The sequence below is a fragment of the Erythrolamprus reginae genome, chromosome 3 (genome assembly GCF_031021105.1).
Source record: "Erythrolamprus reginae isolate rEryReg1 chromosome 3, rEryReg1.hap1, whole genome shotgun sequence".
NCBI classification, from domain to species: Eukaryota; Metazoa; Chordata; class Lepidosauria; order Squamata; family Dipsadidae; genus Erythrolamprus; species Erythrolamprus reginae.
In genome coordinates this window covers 179,513,318-179,527,495 of record NC_091952.1, presented here as the reverse complement: position 1 = coordinate 179,527,495, position 14,178 = coordinate 179,513,318, and the positions used below count along the sequence as shown (strand labels likewise).

Genomic DNA, 14,178 nt, shown 5'->3' with positions numbered 1-14,178 from the left:
AGCTTCAGCCAGTTGGCCCCCATCCAGACCTTACAGCTTCCCGGCACCGGCACATCACATCCACGGCTTCACTGAATTGGCATGGGGTGGAGATGTATAACTGGGTATCATTTGCGTACTGATTATCAGTGTGTTGTGAATTAAAATGTCATTAAGCTTGACTCAAGGAATATCTATCTTAATCTTCTAGTTTGTCTTTCTCTTTGAAGGGGAAAAGCCCCCCCCCCCCCCAATTTTATTATACATATAATATGAAGCACAAGTCAAATAATATATTTTCTTCCTCCCAGTTCTAAACTCATTCCGGGAAAACAGGCAAACATAAACTTTTATTCCTACAATTTGAAATATCACATAAGGACAAAAGAAAAATGGATTTCTGCATTTTATTTCTCATTAGAATAAATCAGAACTCTATGATCCTAGATTTGAATCTAGTTTATCACATATTAGTTCACTGTTCACCGGAGCAAAGTAGCAAGTAAGGTCATTAAACTCTGGACCTATAGAATATGCTGAGTATCATCTCACAACTTGTGATTCAATGTAGCACAATTAACAAATAATGCATCTAGAAAATAAAGTAGCATAATTTTTATGTTTTATGTATGTATAAGTTTTATGTATGCTTTGTCTGAGATGTATGACTGTTTTTTATATTAAGGGTTTTAAATTGTTTTTAATCATTGGATTTGTACTGTTTTGTTGTTGTGAGCCACTCCGAGTCTTCAGAGAGGGGAGGCATACAAATCTTAATAATAATAATAATAATAATAATAATAATAATAATAATAATAATAATAATAATAATAATAATAATAATAATGTGCAGACTCTGTAAAGAAACAGATGAAACAATCGATCACATACTCAGCTGCTGCAAAAAGACCGCACAGACTGACTACAAGCATAGACATGATGCTGTGGCACAAATGATCCACTGGAACTTGTGCCGGAACTACCATTTATCAGTGGCAAAGAACTGATCATAAGCTCGAAAAAGTGGTCGAAAATGAGCAAGCAAAACTACTGTGGGACTTCCGACTTCAGACTGACCGAATTCTGAAGCATAACACGCCAGACATTGTGATCGTGGAGAAAAAGAAAGTATGGATCATCGACATCGCAATCCCAGGAGACAGCAGAATTGAGGAGAAGCAGCTAGAGAAATTAGTGAAATATGAAGATCTAAAAATCGAGCTGCAACGGCTCTGGCATAAGCCCGTGAAAGTGGTCCCAGTGGTACTTGGCACGCTGGGCGCAGTGCCAAAGGATCTCAGCAGACATTTGAAAACCATTGGAATTGACAAAATCTCCATCTGTCTATTGCAAAAGGCCAATTTACTGGGATCGGCAAACATAATTCGCCGCTACATCACGCAGTCCCAGGTGCTTGGGAAGTGCCCGACTGGTGATGAAATACGAAATCCAGCATAGTGATCTTGTTGGCTGTGTTGTACTGACATAATAATAATAATACATGTAGTAGTAGTAGTAGGAGTAGTAATAATAAAAATAATAATAATCATCATCATCATCATAATAATAATCATAATAATAATAATATGGAATGTGGCACCTATGCTTGAACAATGGTTTGCCTATCAGAGATAGGGAAACTTTCGGGGACTTATATCTAATACTTAGTTTACTGTGTGTAGAAGTATACCTTCAAAAAAAAAAGGAAGAAAGGATCCAAACTTTAAGTCTAACAATATCCAAGGCAATTCTCATAATGGAAGACAACGATAAAACATGAAATTTTGCTTGTGCTTGAGCTATTTCCTAGACATTAACTGAAAAGCATTAGAGTTAACAGGAAAGAAACCCATTTATGCAAGAGTAACATCAGTTGGCCATGTATCAAAATAAATATTGCACTGAGCAATTATTTTCCCTTTGCTGCAATAAATGAAGTATTTGTTGATATAGCAAACTCATAATTTGGAAACTGGAATTTACTTGTACATAAAATATGATTCCTAATTTACAACATTCAGGCTTTGGAAATGCTGACCTATAATGTGCCTGAGGGACCCAACTGCTAGCTGCACACACAGCTAAATGTTACAACGAATTTTAAGAAACAGAATAAAGTTCTATTACTCAATTCTAGATATAAGAAAAACGAAATAGAGCTAGACTTAGTAAACCCATCCATTGGATATAAATTCAATAAGCAGCCTTCAAATTTGTATAAGATTCAGATTATGTGAAGACAAATTTGTATATTACTTTTTCAATTTGTTGTCAAGTAAAAGATGTGCTAATTTATAATTCCAAATAGCTCCAGAATTATTTCCATAATTCTATATTTTACATTCATTTAAAGTAGTATTATAAGTTTTAACCAAACGAAGTAGTAGAGTAAGTAGCATACAAGGTGAGAAATAAAAACTTGTTGTTTCACTTATGAATTCATCAGTAGCATTAAACACAATATTATCTCTCAGCCTCAGATTTACAAGTTTGAGCACTAAAAAATTTGAAAATAACTTTTCCTGGCGACATGTATTTATAAACTGAAATTTAAAAAGATATAGTTAGAAACATGACTTTTCAGCCCATTACTACTTGTTTAACTACAAAATATTTTCCAACCATATTTATAACAGTGCTAAATTACTAGATTTTGTGTTCAATAAATTATTTTGAGTAAATTACAAAACTCTTTTTTAGTACTGATACCCAGTCACATGATATCTTCATCTTCTTCCTGGGCAGGATGTAGAATTAAACACAAACTTTTGAAGAAGAGGGTATTTCATATTACAACATATTATTATTATTATTATTATTATTATTATTATTATTATTATTATTATTATTATTATTATTTAGATTTGTATGCCGTCCCTCTCCGCAGACTCGGGGCAGCTCAAAGCAACAATAGAAACAATATATTACAAATCCAATAATTGTATACAAGTTCCGTTGCTAATTAACAGCTATTTTTAGATTGATATTGGAAGTAAAGAAAAAAAGGGGATAGTTAATAAAAGAGTTAGAGCACTAGGGACACCTGGTGTTTCAGCCACTAATTTATAAATCCAAATACCTCCAGACTAAAAGAAAATACAAACTGTATACCAGAATTACAGGCTTAAATTTCAAGAATAAGGACAAACTTCAGTTCTCAGCCCTACAAATATTATTGGTGGAATTCAAAATAATTAGTTCAAAGGATTTTTAAAAATAACTTAAGATATGTATAAAGATACTAGAGCAGTTATGGTGAATGTTTTTTGGGTCATGTGCCAAAAGTGGGGAGTGAGGGGGGGTCATGTGCATGCGTGCCCACATCCATAGTTCCATGTGGTCCCCTACCCCCTATGCATTTACACATCCCCGGTCCTGGCACACGGTGATATCCTCATTTTTCCCTCCCCCCAGGTTTTAAAGCCTTTCTAGGAGCCTGGGGAGGGCGAAAAAAGACCTTCCCCACACCTCCAGAGGTCCTCCGGAGGCCAGAAATGGCCTATTTCGAGTAAGTTGGGAAATGGGCCGTTTCTAGCCTCCAAAGGGCCTTGGGAGATGGGAGGGGGGAAAGCCGTTAGCTCTTCCCAGGCTCTTGAACTTGATGAGAGCAAAAAACGGGCCTTCCCCACATCCTCCAGAGGCTGGAAATAGCCTGTTTCTGGACTCCCAGTGGGCCCAAAGGCCCAAAAATCAGCTGGCCAGCATATGCACAGACGCCGGACCTGAGCTTGTATGCCCACCAATATGGCTTCATGTGCCAGGGTTTTGCCATCATGGTACTGTTGGTACACATCCTAGTTCTTTTAGACTTCAGTATAATTGATTTTATGGCATACAGATGAGCCAATTTTTCATGTTCACAAGAACATTCAATTAACTATAAACAGGTCTTGCAAACCCTCAATCCATTCAACTCTCTGTTACCAGCTGCTGCTGTTCAAACAGTGGTCTATTACCTGAACTTACTCTCAAACAGATCAGTAAGTCAGTGTTAACAGCACCATTAATGTAAGAATACAACAAGAGCAGGCGGTCATTCATATATCATACCCATTCTTCCATTTCTTTTACTTAAAAAAAATAAGCTGGCTTGCAAAGGTTGTTGAATTGAATTTTTCAGTTGATTTTAGACATTTGTTGAGGTTCCTTAGAAAAAAGGAACCAATAGTATTATTTATTTATTGGATTTGTATGCCGCCCCTCTCCGCAGACTCGGGGCGGCTAACAACAGCAATAAAACAGCATATAATAATAATCCAATACTAAAACAGTTAATAACCTGGCAGAGATGCAGAGATTAGTGTTCCATGCTACAAATGGGGGGAAATGTCACTGCAAAGAGTTGTTTTACTTCTGTATCTCAGTCATGAGATATTATGAGGCTTCAGAGGCTGTAAAAATATAACTGGACCCATACAAAGTGTGTGCCCCGCCCTTTCAAGAGAAAAATACATATCTACCCCTATGACTCTGACATTAAATCTTTGCGTAGACCCAGAATGACAGCAAAACCACAGATTATGTATGTTGAATTAGAGTAAAATTCTTATAAAGAGCTTTTTCACTTTTAATTTGCTCATCATCATTAGAAGATAATGATATTTTCTTGGTAGATACAACTGGTATTAAAAGAAGGGAAATGTATGCATACTTACCATATCACTGAGCAATCTTCTTCAGAATTTTCTGCTTGGTTTTCAAATATATCTGCACGCCATCTGCTCTTCTCACCTACAGGAAGAAGATAACGTATATTACCTTATTTTCTTATTTTTACTACTTTGAAGAAGAACAAAATATATCAATGAGTACTGAAATATTTTTCTTCATGTATTAATGGCTATTGCATTTGAATTAAAATTATTCTTTATTAAAAATCAAGAATTTTTCAGTGGGTCATAATTTCTTATGACACAATTATATGATAACAATTTAATTATTGACATAAATGATTTTTAAAAATCTGAACAAGAGTAAAACTATAGATAAAGTAACATTAAAATGTTCTAAAGACTTTTTTTATGACATGAAAAGCATTGAAAATACATGTACAATTAGGTTTTGCAAATGCTAGAACACAATAAATATTGTTTGCCTGTTCTCTGCAATAATATCCTGAGATGCACTGGATATTCAGAGTGCAAATCAAATCAAATCAAAGACACAGATTAAATGCAATTAGGTACTTTCTTGAATGCCTGATCTTTTAATAACCAGATAGAACACAAATCAGAAATGTTAGTCGGTATTGCCCTTCCTCACTGCATTATAGACCAAGAAGTCCCCAACCATGGTCTATAACTACTGCAAATACATGTAGTCCTCAACTTATAAACACAATTGAGCCCAAAATTTTTGTTGCTAGGTGAAACATTTCTTAACCGAATTTTGCTCCATTTTACAACTTTTCTTGCCAGTTGTTAAGTGAATCTCTGCAGTTTTTCATTTGTTCAGTTAGTAACATGGTTGTTAAGTAAATCTGGTTTTCCCATTGACATTGCTCGCCAGAAAATCACAAGAGGTGATCACATGACCCTGGGAAAAGACAATGGTCATAAACACAAATCAGTTGCCAAGCTCCTGAATTTTTATCACATAACCACGGGAATGCCGCAATGGTCCTAAGTGTGGAAAGTGGTCATGTTACTTTTTTCAGTGCTGTTGTAACTTCCTAGAGTCACTAAATGAACTGCTGTAAGTTGAGGACTACCTGTAGCTCTAGGGATGGAGGGAAAGAATCCTATCTTCTTCTGAAATATTTAATAATGTATTGATTGATGCATAAGCTTCTGTTCAAACCTTTTTGTGTAACACAGTGTCCTCTGAGTTTAAATACTGATGCTTTGGAGTGATGTACTCACGTGGTGAGATGAGGAGCATAAAATTTGGATAAATAAATCAATAAAAATAAATGTGAATCTCAATCCTCTTTGTCTGTATATTCCACAACTAGAATATAATTAGAAAAAAATCTCAGCCAGCATGATTAGTACCTAACTGTATCTCTTGTAGCAATACATTTAACTAGAACTGTTCATTTATTAATAAGGGTTTTTTTTATATCATCAGTGTGCTTATTTACTGATAATTCACCTTTTGCTTGCCAATAGATGTAATACACGCAATTAGTTCCAGTTTAACATAGTTGAACTATCCTGCTGTGCACTTAATATAGTTTCTAAAAGCATGTAAGGATCGTTTTCGATCAATGAAAACATGCAAGGCAATTTTCTGCCATGTACACAACTGTCTTGCATGAACCCACACCGCATTTTGGACATACCGTATTTTCTGGAGTATAAGATGCACCTTTTTACTCACCAAAATAGGGTAAAAAACTGGGCGCATCTTATACACTGAATGCTCCATCAGACATACCTGGGGGGAGGGAGTTAGTGCAACGGCGGTAACAGGGTAGGAACAGATAACTGATTGGCAGTATTCCAGAAGATCGATCCAGCCACCAATCAGAAAGGTTAAGGGGGTCTACGGAACTGTTAGCTGAGGACCCCTGCCACACCTTGCGTGTAAGTCCCCCCTCCACCCCTCACTTGCCTGAGGAAGAGCAGCCACTGCCACTGTTGCTGCCTGGAGTGAACCCTCCCCACTGCTGCTGCTTGAAAACCCCTGCTGCCCTTCCTGTACAAAGCCTACTCCCAGACTGTCTGAGGAAGTGCTGCTCTAGCGAGCCGACTAACAGGGTAGGAAGGAAGGAGGAAAGACACGCAGGCAACAGGACGACTCCCTGGGCTGCAACCAGAGTCAGCAGCAGTACAACCACGTGCACACTCATTTGGATTGCCACAGAGTGACTAGGAAGGAAGGAAATTGTTTCCTTTGCCTGCATCCTTGCGTTTTCTCTGGTGAAGCTGCCATTTCGATCGCTTCTGCTCGGCCCATTCCAATAGGCAAGAGAAGTACTACAACTTCATTATCTCCCCCTTTGATTTTCTTTTTTTGAATGTCCAGTGATAATCTTTATGGCTCTTTGTAAATAGCATTGGGAAGTTCAAAGAGCAAAGGGGCCACAGTTAGAGGAGGACAAGCTCAGGAATGGGAGCTAAAGTCCAGAAGTCTTAAAGTTGCCAAGGTTGAAGGGTTAGGGATTAGGGTTGCAAGGTTATTCAAACTTGGCAAGTTTAAGGCTTGTGGACTTCAAGTCCCATTCCTGAGCTAGCATGACTGGAGGAGCAATTCTGGGAGTTGAAGTCCACTAGTCTTAAAGCTGTCAAGTTTGAAGTTTGTAAAAAGTGTGCATGGTTGTGAAAAGAATACATGTTTGTAAAAAGCATTCTGCTACACTGGTATTTTATTAAATAATATATTACTACACCACTTGGTTCAGAATACTTTTTTCTTTGTTTTCCACCCTTAAAAATCTAGGTGCGTCTTATACTCCGGTGCGTTTTATACTCTGGAAAAATGCAGTAAATAGAAAATGTCCAGAGTTACTTTATGAGAAGAGCCCTCCACTCTTCTATTCTCAACAAAATACTTTATGCAACCAGACTTGAAATCCTGGGTTTAGAAAGCTTAGAACTGTCACCTTCGACACAACCTAAGCATAGCTCATTAAATCTTCTGCTACAACTTCCTTCCTGCCAACAACTACTTCAGCATCATTCACAACAATACAGGAGCATACAACAGATACAATCTCAAAGTAAACCACTCCAAACTTGACTGTAGGAAATACAACTTCAGCAACCAAGTAGTTAATGCCTAGAACTCACTACCCGAGTCTGTAGTTTCATCACCAAACTCCCAAAATTTTACCCTTAGACCATCCACTGTTGATCTCACCAATTCCTAAGAAGTTTGAATACTCTTGCACCATAATCCCTAAGGACATGCATAAGTGCACTAGCATGCCTACTGTCCCTCTCCTAATGTTTCCCTCTTATTAGTACCCATCTCATGTATATAAACAGTGTTATACCCTGTTTCCACGAAAATAAGACAGCGTCTTATATTAATTTTTGATCCCAAATATGTGCTACGTCTTATTTTCAGGGGATGTCTTATTTTTTTTTATGAAGAATTCACATTTATTGCTGAACAAAAAACCCCGAACATTTATTACATACTGCACAGTAGTTGTCATCACAAACCAGCATAACCAGACAAACTGAATCCTAGCAAGAATTTCTTACTACTACTACTACTTACTACTTACCATAACATTATGTACTACTACCATGTTGGATGTGTTTTAAATCTGATTGATGCAGCGTTTGGGGATGCAATTTATAGACAGCAGTGTTATATATGTTCTGTTCGGGAATGGTGAGAAACGAAACGTCTCCTACATCTTACTTTTGGGGGCTGCTTTATATTAGGCAATTCTACGAAACCTCTCCTATGTCTTACTTTCGGGCGTGACTTATTTTCGGGGAAATGGGGTATCTATGTATACTACTAATACGTACTTGACAAAGTAAATAAAAATAAAAATAAAATAAAACAAATTTTCATAATACTTACTTCCATTTAGGCATGCTTAATTACAACACAAACTGATTCAACACTTCTCTTCACATTTCTCTCCAGGTTCATTCAATGCAACAAATTTTTTTAGATATAATGCTTATGAATATTAAGCAATTTTGAGTAAATGGAAACAATCTTTATGCAGGAATTATGATAGACAGTAAAACACAAAAAGATGAAATATTAGATCACTTAAAAGCCCTGTCTTACTTATAAGAAAATGGTGTACCTGTTGAATGATAATTAAATAGCTTTCGGTTTGCCATTAAATTAAATATTATCATTAAAGGAACATTTTAAAAACAATGTTCTTACTCCTATCATCTGATATCTCTCAAGGTCATTGTTTTTTGGTAACTTAATAAAAATTACATCATTCTTCTCTATCCATCCATTACCTCACTAATCAATAATAATGGTCCAATGCTTGCAATTACTATGTTATTCATAATAAAAACTATTCCACTATTAAAACAAAATATGTGGTTCACATATAAATCAATCTTTTTAAATTATTAATTTTACTATAAAGTTTATTTTCTACTGTGTAAATAAATATTTAAATGAAAAGAAGACTACAGTTCATGTCTATGGAGATTATCAGGTCAGTGTTTTTCAACCAGTGTGCCGCGAGACATGGTCAGGTGTGCCATGAAGAAGGAAGCTTAAGTTTCGGTCTCGCAACTTTTTGCTGAGAGAGAGAGAGAAAGCAAGAGAGAGAGAGAAAAAAGAGAGAGAAAGCAAGAGTGAGAGAGAAAGAAAGCGAGAGAGAGAAAAGGAGAGGAAGGGAGAGAGAGAGAGAGAGAAATGAGCAAAAAGGGGAGGAAAAAAGAGAAATGAGGAAATGATTGAGACAGAGAATGAGAGGAAAGAGAGAGAAATAAGAGAGAGAGAGGTGACTCTTAATTTAAAGCATATGATAAAAAGCACCCAAAGAATAAGAGAGAAAAAACCCCCAGCCCTCACTTGTTTTTGGAAATGGTTCAAGAGTGTGTATAGACACACACACACATACACACACAAGGGGGGAGAGGAGACAGGGATGGAAAAAGAGAAGAAAGTGTCTTAGAGTGTCATTTTGTGTCATTTTGGTTGGTGGTGTGCCCCAGGATTTTGTAAATGTAAAAAATGTGCCGTGGCTCAAAAAAGGTTGAAAATCACTGCTCTAGGTCATGATTGTCCCAAAGGTGCTTTTTGAAGAGGCAACTTGACTTTTTGGGTTTTCTTTGAAGTAGTTTTGCTTCTCATCCAAGTCTTTGCATAGGATTGCACAGGTTCACCTAGTGCACCAATTGTGATAATCAGGAGGCTCTTCTCATGGTCACTCATACCCTTATCACCTCACGGTTAGATTACTGCAACACGCTCTACATGGGGCTACCCCTGAAAAGTGTTTGGAGACTACAGCTGGTCCAGAATGCAGCCGCGTGAGCTTTATGGGTGCACCTAGATACACCCACATTACACCAATTCTCTGTGGACTGAACTACCTCCGGGTGCAATTCAAGGTGTTGGTCATTACCTTTAAAGCCCTTCATGGCTTAGGGCCAGACTATCTTCGAGACCGCCTTCTACCTTATACCTCCTAGCGACCAGTTAGATCCCACAAGGTTGGTCTTCTTCAGGTCCCGTCAGCTAAACAGTGTCAGCTGGCAGGTCTGAGGGGAAGGGCCTTCTCTGTGGCTGCTCCGACTCTCTGGAACCAGCAACCTCCTGAGATCCGGATTACCCCCACCCTACTGGCCTTCCAGAAAGCTGTAAAGACCTGGCTTTTCCAGCAGGCCTAGGGCCGTTGATCTGATGGTATACCACTGTGATCCAGCCATAAATTGCATGCATGGTTTTTAATTGTTGGCTTTAAATTGTTTTGCTATAGGTTTTAATATTACACTGTATGTTTTATTTTTTTGGTTGTGAGCCAACCAGAGTCCCCAGAGAGTTGGCGGCATACAAATTTAAAAAATAAATAAGTGAAACATCTTCAAAGAAAAACCAGGAAGTCCAGTGGCCTCTTGAAAAAACATTGTTGGGATAGATTATAGTTTCCTCAAAGCAAATAGCCTTTATCATACTGATTTAAATACAACTACCATACCACTTTTTTTTTTAACTGGAAGAAGTCCAGTCTTAAAACTAGAAACTTTCCCAAATGATCTTCAGTTAAAGAGTTTATTGAATATTGTAAACTATCATCTAATTCCATCCATATGAACACATTTCCTTTGTCCTATTATACATGTCAAACTGAAGGATGAACATATTAAGTTGATAGACAAACAAACTTCTCTGGCTCTTACAAGTAACCAAAGATTAGGAAGATCACTCTTTGGAATGCTGAACCTGACCCTGCATAATTAGCAAGAAAGAATTAATGTCTATATTTACATTCACTGGAGAGGAAGGGATTACAAGAGGCTAATTATTGGGATGTTTGTATAGTGTGCTTAGCACTGTCAGGGCCACTGCAATACTTTAGATGCGTATTCTTCACTGTAGGCCTACTCATTCTCTTGTAATCTCTTCCTCTCCAATGTCTCTATTCTATAAAGGAGAAAAAAGAAAGAAAGAAAAACATCAGGTAAGGAGTAGGCCAAGGTATACATTAATGAGCATCTGAACACTGCAAAGGGCATAACTTTGAATAGTCACTAAACAAGTCAGTTAGCAAGTGAGGACTACCTGTATTTTTGTTAGATTTCCAGAAATAAAATATTTCCCGATATCATAAGAATTTATTGAACTATTCACTATGTAACCATCTGCTTTAAAATATTATATAGTTAATCCAAATATTCAGAATATTCATAAGAATGGTATACAAGAAGCAATGATTACATACATACAACTGAAATTCTATCCCATATTCATCATGTGATTCCCAGCCTAGAATAAGGTGAAATATATTCCCTTAGTACATTCCTACAAACTCTTTTTTTCAAGCTATTACCATTTTTTTTTTTGCTGATTTGCACAATCACACCCAGCTTATTTCAACAGCTAATAAAGGTGAAGTTATCTTTAGCTTCAGATTTGAATAAGGAGCACCCTATATGAGCTATAGCACATTTTTAACATATAATTATGAGTTACTTGAAACACTCCTTTTATTCTCCTTCTTAAAGCTCAAATTATTGAGAAGCAAAATTCATTCAGAAAGCATTTTAGGCTTTGAACAAAAAGAAGATTTTATTGCTAATGAAGTATTCAGGCCAAGAATTAGCTTTTACATTTTGAGGATGTCAAGCATTTCAGAAACAAGTGACTAAAATTAAGAAGCTGTTCAGCAGTAACTGTTTTGTTCAGAAAAACATCTTTATAAATGAATGCATATATAATAAATATAATACGCCCATACAACCAAATAGGTTACTACTTGTTCTGGTTAAGTTTATTAAATGCCTTTTACTTCAAGATGAGTCCATAGTTGTTATGGTGTACGGAGAGGGGCGGCATACAAATTTAATTAAATAATAATAATAATAATAATAATAATAATAATTAATAATAATAATAATAATTAATAATAATAATAATAATAATAATAATAATAATAATAATAATAATAATAATAATAATAATATAATACTGTCTTAGTGAAATTTCTAAGGAAAAAGGCTTGGGATACAGAATGGGAGTTTTCCTTGTGGTTCATTGCCGGACTCAATTGTGTCAACCCCTAACCCCCAACATTTCTCCCTTAGACTCTCCACGATTGACCTCTCCAGGTTCCTAAGAAGGGGCGTACATAAGTGCACTGGTGTGCCTTTCGTCCCCTGTACAATTGTCTTTCTTTCTCTCACTTATCATATATATTTTCTTTCTTTCATATATCCTCTCCTCTAAGTTCACTTTACCTTTATATATATTACTACATGTCTATTTTTCTTCCTAAGTATTTGTGTATTGGACGAATGAATGAATGAATGAATGAATGAATGAATGAATGAATGAATAAATAAATACCACCCTTTGTTCCCTTTCCTCCCAGGAAATTTCCAGGCAGGGCTTTTGAGGGAGGGGTGGAGGGAAGGAGGAGGAGGATTCACAGGACTCTGCTGAAATTTATGAGAAGGGAAACTGTGCCAGTCTATATTATAAGAGGAAAGGAGGATTACCCAACAGGTCATGGACTTTCTAGTACTATTTTAAAAACTTATAGAACAGAATTTTTTAGAGCTCTTTCTAATGGTTTTTCTAATAGAATCCGACTAACTGCAAGATGGCAATCTGTCCCACAAATGTGGTAATATTATCAAGAAATTCCTCTATTTCATACTTACCAATCTAGCTATTCTCAATGGTGGTCCCTAGATTTTCACAGCCGATCATAAAGTGTGGGAAATCTGATACAACTGAAGGCTTACAATTCCTCCTTCAATTTTTGACTAAGACCCATCCACTCCTAAAATATTTATACTGTCTGGAACCCATATCGTATCTCAGACGTTAACACCCTTGAAAATGTCCAAAGATACTTCACCAGAAGAGCCCTTCACTCCTCCACTTGAAACAGAATACACTACGAGACTAGACTTTCAATCCTGGGCCTAGAAAGCCTAGAACTAAGACGCCTTAAACAAGATCTAATTATTGCCCACAAGATCATAAGCTGCAACGTCCTGTCTGTCAGCGACTACTTCAGCTTCAACCACAACAACACAAGAGCACACAACAGATTTAAACTTAATATTAACCGCTCCAAACTTGACTATAAAAAAATATGACTTCAGTAACTGAGTTGTCAAAGCGTGGAACTCATTACCGGACTCCATAGTGTCACCCCCAAACCCCCAACAGTTTACCCTTAGATTATCCATGGTTGACCTATCCAGATCCCTAAGAGGTCAGTAAGGGGCGAGTACAAGTGCACTAGAGTGCCTTCCATCCCCTGTCCTATTGCTCTCCTATATCTCCTATACCTTTCTTCTATTCCTATATCTCTTCTTCTATTCTCTCATTGATATGTTTTATTCCTATATCTTCTCTTCTATTCCTTCTTAGATATATTTTACTATGAGTATATCCTCTATAACCTTCATTATGTATTTTACTATGTGTATACCCACTAAAACCCTCATTGTGTATTGGACAAAATCAATCAATCAATCAATAAATAAATAAATTATTTTTATTGGGTTTTATCAGTACAAGTGTCCATGAATCTGATTTGTACACAAATGCATTTACTGTATGATGGGTAATAGAGTCATTTTCCCTATGAGTCAGCCCAATCATTTGGGTGTTGAGTTGCAGAGTACTTAAGATTAGATCACTGCCCATAAGAAGATGGACTAACTCACATGATAAATGCATTTAGAGTGATTGAACATATGTAGAATACTTACACAGGCAAGCAGTTTATCTGTGGTTGCTATATCCGTTTCAGTCCTGAGACCAAATAGCAAGGGAGTCAAATAATGCTTTTACAACAGCTTATAGTATTCATTTCTCAAACTGAGAATCAATCCACAATGTTTTTCTGTGCATAACAGTGCAAAAGTTAACATCTATCATCCTTTTGTAACTTCACTTACTCATGCGTGCATTCATTACAAGTTTCTTACATTCATTAATTAAACCAGCACAATGTTAAATTAAACGATATCCATTTTAGTCTCAAAATAAATCCCACTTGCACAGCTCCCAAAGCTATTAGCTATGTAATCAGATTTTTAGTAAATGTGCTATAGACTAATTTAGTCAACTTCC

At 36.5% G+C, this 14,178-nt stretch overlaps 1 protein-coding gene across 9 annotated transcripts in view; it reads right to left on the bottom strand.

The window, feature by feature from the left end:
• The window catches only part of ATXN1 (ataxin 1), a 349,478-nt gene that overhangs the window by 117,664 nt on the left and 217,636 nt on the right, over positions 1-14,178 (bottom strand). For all 9 annotated transcript variants that reach the window (XM_070747309.1, XM_070747310.1, XM_070747308.1 and 6 more), the window contains one exon: positions 4,635-4,710. The gene's annotated coding sequence lies outside the window, so the exon portion shown is untranslated. The remainder of the gene's footprint in view (positions 1-4,634; positions 4,711-14,178) is intronic.